At 31.6% G+C, this 7,930-nt stretch overlaps 1 long non-coding RNA gene across 1 annotated transcript; it reads right to left on the reverse strand.

Moving 5' to 3' along the window:
• Positions 1-4,923: 4,923 nt before the first annotated feature.
• On the reverse strand, positions 4,924-6,229 carry LOC110997358. Its single transcript, XR_002600330.2, has 2 exons — positions 5,918-6,229; positions 4,924-5,216 (listed from the first exon to the last, which is right to left on the reverse strand). It is a non-coding gene; the product is annotated as an uncharacterized LOC110997358 (long non-coding RNA).
• Positions 6,230-7,930: the final 1,701 nt, after the last annotated feature.

The following is a 7,930-nucleotide window of genomic DNA, read 5'->3' on the forward strand; positions in this document are numbered from 1 at the left end:
GTCCGTATTCTAATTCGTAAGTCAATTCACATAATCTCATCTTAACTTCGTGTAGAAATAATGGTTTGACAATACTTGTACGAGCAAGAGCATTTTACTCACTCAGGTTTTTATAGTTTTATAAGTATGGCGATCATCGGAGTTACGCCGCAAGAATGACGTAGACACTCTTTTAAGCATATATCAGCAGAGCATTTAAGAAGTTAACATTTATTTGTACGCAAGTACAATAAAATATAATCAAGCTATATATATATGTTTATTTTGGAATATAAGAAACAGGTATCACTTATTCCAAGTCATTAAATTTGAATGGGCATCCCTACTCATCAACAAAGAAAACAGAGGGTGTAGGCCGAGAGAAAAGGCCAACGTAAAAACTCTCTTCAATAGAAAATCATCAAACAGTACTTATTTTAAAACAAATATCGCAAATTAATTAGAAGTAGCCTGTCTAGCACTGGTCCCAGGCCTTTTTATCAACTAGATAATCGTTAACATTATAGTAAGCCTTTTTATAAATATATATATATACATCTTTTATATATCTTTGATATATTTCTTAAATTTATTAAAAGCAGTGAAAAAAGAGCCTCTGGTATTTTATTAGACTATTATCCGTTTTCCCAAAAAATAATTACTAACTTTAGCTAGTCTAGTAAGCGAAAATTGCAGCCTGCTTTTTTCCGAGTATTTATTAATTAACATTGTGCGTATGTTCTGTTCCAGTAAACTTATGACTATTTTTGTATACATCCATTATGGATGTCCATAATATTTTCATAAATATATTTTACAATATACACGATTCTTTTCGCCAAACCGTGAGAAACGAAACCCCACAACCTATGTTATGATTAGCTTGGCTGAGTTAATGCAAGTCTGCAGCACGAAAAACCGCTCTAATTCCACTTTACTAAGACAATTTCACTGATAGTTACTCTAACAAGCGATTTATCGTCGGATATTTTACATCAAATTGTATATGGACGGTTTTTCGTATTGGTTCAAGTTTTAAAATGGCGCGTTAAAATGCATTTCGAATATCGAATCCCGAATATAAGAAACTTACAAAAAAATTATACAGTCGAGTTAATAATACTTTTACATATTGCCATGTAAGGAATTATCTTAAGGAAGTCGATACTAAGGTATGTATATAAGTACAATAAGAATTTATTCTGGCTTCTGTATACAGAGATGTATAGTTTTTGCTGAATGACTTATTACAAGTGTGTTAATGATTTGAATAAAATTTATGAATAAAAGTCTGTATATACAATTGAAAAACACGTCTGAGATGGAGTCAAAAGGCATAATAAAGCTATCAGGAACCCAATTAAAGTTTTAAACACTTGCGCAATATAATTGAGATGACAAAATAATTACTATAGCACATTATTATATTGTTACACATGTATTATTATGGCATCACATTTCTTTGTTTTTTTATTTCATAAGTAGATGATTTTGCGCCCTTTATTAACAGAACACCAAGAAGAAAAGAAGAAGAAAGCGCTACTCGCTGAGTAGAACGAAACTACATAATATAAGTACGCTACTTCTCATCACTTAAGGTGGATCAATCTCTACGCGTCGTCTACTCCATTATTCAAAGAAACCGTACCATAAAACTCGCGCGGCATCACTGAATCGTAACACGTTAGGCTCCGTTCGCATTGAACACACCTCGTTTGTACACTCACCTAATTTAATTTGTAACCCTTGATGTTAATTTATACTCAAACTGCGGAAGCGGAAGTAGTGGTTTTCAATAGAGTTTTAATTAAAATGTTGTAATTGTGTATATGGATTCTACCTACGTATTGTATACGTTAAAGTTAAATGATATAGTATTTTCGTGCTTTGTGAATATTAGTGAAATATCTCTAATATATGTAATTTACCATAATAAAGTAGATACTAAGATTTATTTAATAATTGTAAATTAAACAAAAACACAATACATAACTTATTAATTATCATTCATCTGCGCGAGAACTACTACATTTTTTTAACGGATAGAGCAGCTTTTTAGACAAAGGAAAAAAAAAGAAGTATGTAATATTTTATATCTATATTTAATATAATGCTCCGTAAAACAGAGTAACAAAATATTCTTACAAGAATTTTTAACTAGTTAAAATGTATGCAAAACAACTGCTCACGAAACTTTTCTCTTGCTTCTTATTAAACTTCACTATGCAAGTTTTAATTGCAAATGATTTTCTTGTCTCGGATGTTTAAACGAGTTTCTATGAATACTAATATCCTTACAAGAGACAAATTCAAACTGATTTCGTTTACAAATTGTGTTTGCACTGGTACAATCAAGAGCTTTATATTTAGCCCAACATTGTGTTTGTCAAGTATCTGCCAGAATAATTAACTTTATGAATTGTTACTCTTTTTTGCTCTTGACTTTGTTTGTCATGTACTTCTTGAATATATATTAAGTTTTACATAGACTTATATTTTTACTTGTATATCTCACTGAATTGCGTCCGATTGCAGATTTAAATGAATCTCTAACATCTTAGTCTACTGATAGTGACTACAGTAGACTAAGGGTCTGTTTCACAATGTCCGGATAAGTTCCAAGTAAGCTATTTAATACTTATTGGTAGGTTAAAATTATTTTTGCGTTTCACGACTGTGAGATAGCGCTATTCGTCATGAAATGCCAAGTATCCTATTCGGAACTTTTATCTTTCGAATAATTTGTGTTGCATAGCTAATTGATACTTTACCCATACATTGTGAAACAGGGCCTTAATACAGAAAAAAAACTCAGTGGTGACAAAAAAACTTATTACGGTTATGCCTCAGATTTCTGCATCTCTTTTGTGATCATTTTATTTCTGCCTGATACTCACCGTTGATTTTTTGGCTCTAAATGATACCGGTTTCCTCACTATGTACTTCGTTTACCGTCCGAAGGAGTGTTAAAGGCGCACTTAGAAAGAAAATTCCATTGGTGCACAGCCGTCATACGGAGATATGACCTCAGAATTGAGGTCATATCTCTAAACCAACACAGATGTCATAATTTTCTTAATCGGTTACAAAGAAATAAACGAAGAACAACTCTTTAGTTTTATGTATGAAATTATTTTCGGATAAGTAAGAGGTTGAAATAATTTAACTTTTGACAGTTTTACTCGAACCTTACTTCACCAAACATACCCACGCGCTTATTTTAAATTGACTTAAGATAAGTTGTCAAACTCTTGAGTAAACTTGGCTTTTGTTTGGATTGCCTAAGAAAACCTGTAGAGCGTCCAACGGACGATTTTAATAAACATACTAAAAACTCAGGACACCTCAATTATAAGAACATTTAAAAGTTTTTGGGGGTAACAGGTGCGTATGAGTTACGTCCACTCTAAACTGAAAAAAAAAAACTGGTACTGAGTCAGGTATGTTCTAACATTGTACAAAACAGAGAATTCCAATATAACATACTTAACATCTACAATGGCGTTCCAATCAAACCTAAAAAGAATTCATGTTTTTTCAACCAGCTAGGATGAGTGCACTAAATAACCACAGTGGCCTAGCTTTGGGTCACAAACAGCCTTATTCCCAGTTTTCTTTCGCATTTCTTAACAAAAATTTCGTAAACATAACCACATCCTTATATTCAAACTAACAAGCCTAACTGGAAACCGAACTGAATTCAAAAGCCCATTTCAGCGTGTCCTACTCGATTTGAATATTTGTACACGGGAAATTTTTCATATGAAAATTTCCCGATGGCGATCGCTCAATGGATTGCTAAAAATTCGTATTAAAATATTTTCCACTTCTCGATTTTCTTTTTTTGCACGCCTCGCGGGATTTGTCATATATCTTATTTTCACTGTTTTTATTTTTCGAGTTTACTTTTGATTATAAAATTATTACTTATATTGATGACATACTTAAGTTTATTGTATTATTCATATAAGGATTTATTAATGTAAATATTTATATGACTTGATGTCAGTGGTATCGACCTGTCTTTGCACTACTATAATCCTTCATTATAAAATAAATTAAAAACAATTGTTATACTGTTCTAGAGTTGTATCTCTTTTTGTTATTATAATTAAATTTGATTTAATAAAATTTGTATATACATGTCGTTTTTATAAATGTGATCTTCTTAATATTGTATTTTTACTTGTTTACCTTGCCGTCAAGTTTATATAAATTTTATAAATATTTCTCTATAAAACAGTTATGAAGGCAAAATTCGTCGGTTTTAATTCACTTTTTATAAACAAGACCGAATTTGACTTTATGTGTATTTCAACACAAATATGAATATGAGTGACATACGATACTCTCGACATGCTAAGTCTTGTTTCTGAATACCACACTAAAAGCCCAACCTTATAACAAATTGAATCGTAAATATTGCTAAATAACCTCGCCAATTCACAAAACACATGACAAATGAATGCTATACATAAGGTTACCAAAGAGTTCTAAAACTGAAATTCAGTGTTACCCACGTACATAGATGTTTTTAATAATTTTATTTTTGAGTATTAACGAATAATATCGAATATCTACAAACATAATTTCCAACTACAAGATTGTTGCTGTATAAGTATTTAGGAACCAGGCTTTTTTAAACTAAATGTGATTGATTTGAAATGACTTGTGTATAATCAAATATAACAAGTTGTTTTATTTTCAGTCATAAAATATTGTCACGAAAGTCTAATGAATCCAAATATTACATTTGAATATTTTGCATATCGTTTTTTCGATGTTATTTTCAAATAAAAGTAACGTATTTTTTGTAGCTTTATTTAAATAGTAGTTTGAGTTGTAACTCTTTTTACTAGAACAGAAATGAAAAAAAATCTTCTGCGTATGGTAATCAATTTCCAACTACTTCTATTAGAAATTGGTAGCAAATAAAACAAAGGATAGTCAACACATAATTTATTGCAATATCTATCTATTATTTAGAGTGAAAGCCGAAAGTATTATTATAAAAAGCAGAATATTAAATCTGAATTGATCTTATTGTGTCATAGATCAACGACTGCAGATGCAATATCTTTGAGCATTGCAACGGGATCTACGGTATCCCAACGAACTGCATACCGCGCGACAAAGCTGTGCGGTACAAATACGACGACGTGATTCCCCTGCGCGAGCGCTGCTTGATGACCACAGTTCAATCGCTTCAGATACGCCATCTGATGGAACGTCCACGTCTGAAAATATAGGTCTCAATTTAAGTAAATATACTTTAGATTATCTATATTAGATTATTTAGTTGGCTAAAAATAACATGAAAATATATCTATTCAGACTTTGATATAATATAATATGACGATGTTTGTCCACCAGAATTGAGCAGTTAGCCTAGTCGTTAAGTGGTTAAATCTCTGAGGTGAAACGTTCAAGACGTTAACAGTCAAGACAAAATATATAGATGTAATATATTTCTGTGTGCACCATTAACCCTTACAGTGCAAGTAAAAATCGCAATCAAACTTCAGTACCTTAGATCGATCGAAAAACTCGCAAAAACTTATTTTTACCTATTTGACATACATATAAAAAACAATGAAACAGTTTTTTTCAATGTCGAGAAGCGGTATAATACGTTGTATGTATTAACAAGTCACTGAATAAATTATAGTGACTGAACTTAATATGCACATTAATGTTTAACAAAATCTATTTATTTATTATATCTTTACCAATTTAATACCAACTGCAATGAAACAAACAACTACAAAGAATCATAACACGGTAATTTGGAAAATGCTCAATTCTAATTCAGCAATATGCCATTCTAGTAGGATCGACATCGTGTGTCGTCGCGACAAATGTCTTAGAATCTTGATAACTATTGAAATGTTTATTTCCTATGATTATGTACCTTTCTTAAGAAATAAGTTAGACTTACCCGCCGGAGCACTTTGCACAAAAGCGGCAAATGCAAGAAAAACAAGAGCGAAAATTGCGAAGTATTTCATTTTGTTGTTTATTTCTTGAATTAATTATTCAATTGATACCATTTCTCCAAAAATCATGGCTATTTATATACAATTATATCTCATCGTCTGTATTTGTTATCTTTAATCTTTTAAACTTTTTATAATGTTAGCAGTTACTTCCCGTAAACATAATTCTTAGATTAAGATAATGATATTATTTGTGTATTTTTGATTGACATCGAAAAAATCCCCTTTTTTTGATTAAGTATATTATCTACTGAAAGTATACACGCTCATGTCTTTATATGTTTGACAAAACTGTGAATATATTATATTAAAGGCCTGTTTCACAATGTATGGATAAAGTACCAAATAGCTATGCAACACATAAATTATTCGAAAGCTAAAAGTTCCAAATAAGATACTTCGCGTTTCATGACGAATAGCGCTATCTAAGAGTCGTGAAACGCAAAAATACTGTTTATCCTAACAATAAATAATAAATAGCTTATTTGGAACTTATCCGGGCATTGTGAAACAGACCCTAAATGTTGCCATTTTAAATTTTACTACTATACTTTATTCTATAGGTACTCTTTATTTCAGTATATTTCTCGTTGATTTTCAAAGCTAGTGTGCTGTCCAATACTGGTGCGTATCGTACTGAAACAAATATTATCTTTTCATCGGTATTTCAACCAACAACCTGGAGTTATACGCTGGGCCCGTATATCAATGAAACGTTATACAAATATATAATATTTCTCTACGATGAATACTAAACTATATGATGATTTGGATCCTCATTATCTTCATTCTAATAAGTTTACTTACATTTTAATATATTTGATTGTAACAAAACCAAACCAATACCACAAACTCCGCGAAACGCGTAAAATTGTAAAAGTTACACGATTCCAGCCTTTGAAAGAAGCTTAGCGAACATAAACATTTGAGGAAAGTTGTTAATGAAAACCGCAAGGCTTTTGGAACCACGGTCGATATCTACTAATATTATAAACACGAAAGTTTTGAGGCTTTTAAATGGTTCTGCATAGATATTTAAAAATACCTTTACCCCTCGTAATAATAAAAATTAAGCCTATAATCAGATAATTGAGTATTAACAATAATAATAATCCCGTGGAGCTACAATTTTCATCATTTTATTATTTCATGTACAAGTAGATCTAGTAGTAGTAGGATTTAAGATATGACAGTTTCTTTAAGATGTTTTCCTTCACCGTATGAGTAGTTGTTGCGTACACAGACAGAAAGTTCGTTGGTGCACATTGGATAAAAGTCGAAAAAAGACATTTTCTCTATTAATCTGCTCGAGGCATGAGTCGACGCAATTGAATATTCTTAAGTATTGCCTTAAAACATGAAACAAATAGTTTCGCTGGTATTCGATTGACAGCCAGTTACAGCCAGTTAACGAAAATCGGTAATTAATCCACAACGGAGATTTATCATTGATTCGTTACAATCTACCAATTCATAAATAAACACATTTGGTTTGTCAGTTGTAGCAATATCTACTTAATTCAAGATCAGTTTAATAGATTAAGCGGGTTTTTTTTATGTAGACGTCGAGGCAGCATACGAAATTCCACCCGTATCACCTCGACCACCACCGTTCCACAATTCGACTTAGGGTCCTTCAAGAAAAGAGCGTACAAATTCTTAAAAGACCGGCAACGCATTCCCGAGCCCTGTAGCATCGAGAGTGTCCATGGGGGGCGGTATCACTTAACATTAGGTGAGCCTCCTGCCCGTTTGCCCCCTGTTCTAAAAAAAATGTAAGCATAAAGCGTAAAGTTTTTAAATATGTAAAACACTTGGTCGTAAAATAAGCAAACATATGTTGCAAAGATGCACCAATTCTATATTTGCTTCTTTGTGGAAACTTCTTACACTCACAAAAGAAATCTTTGTCAAAGAATATTTAGAAATAAACTAAAATACGAAATACTTTATGC

This window comes from Pieris rapae, chromosome 18, assembly GCF_905147795.1.
Source record: "Pieris rapae chromosome 18, ilPieRapa1.1, whole genome shotgun sequence".
Classification (NCBI taxonomy): Eukaryota; Metazoa; Arthropoda; class Insecta; order Lepidoptera; family Pieridae; genus Pieris; species Pieris rapae.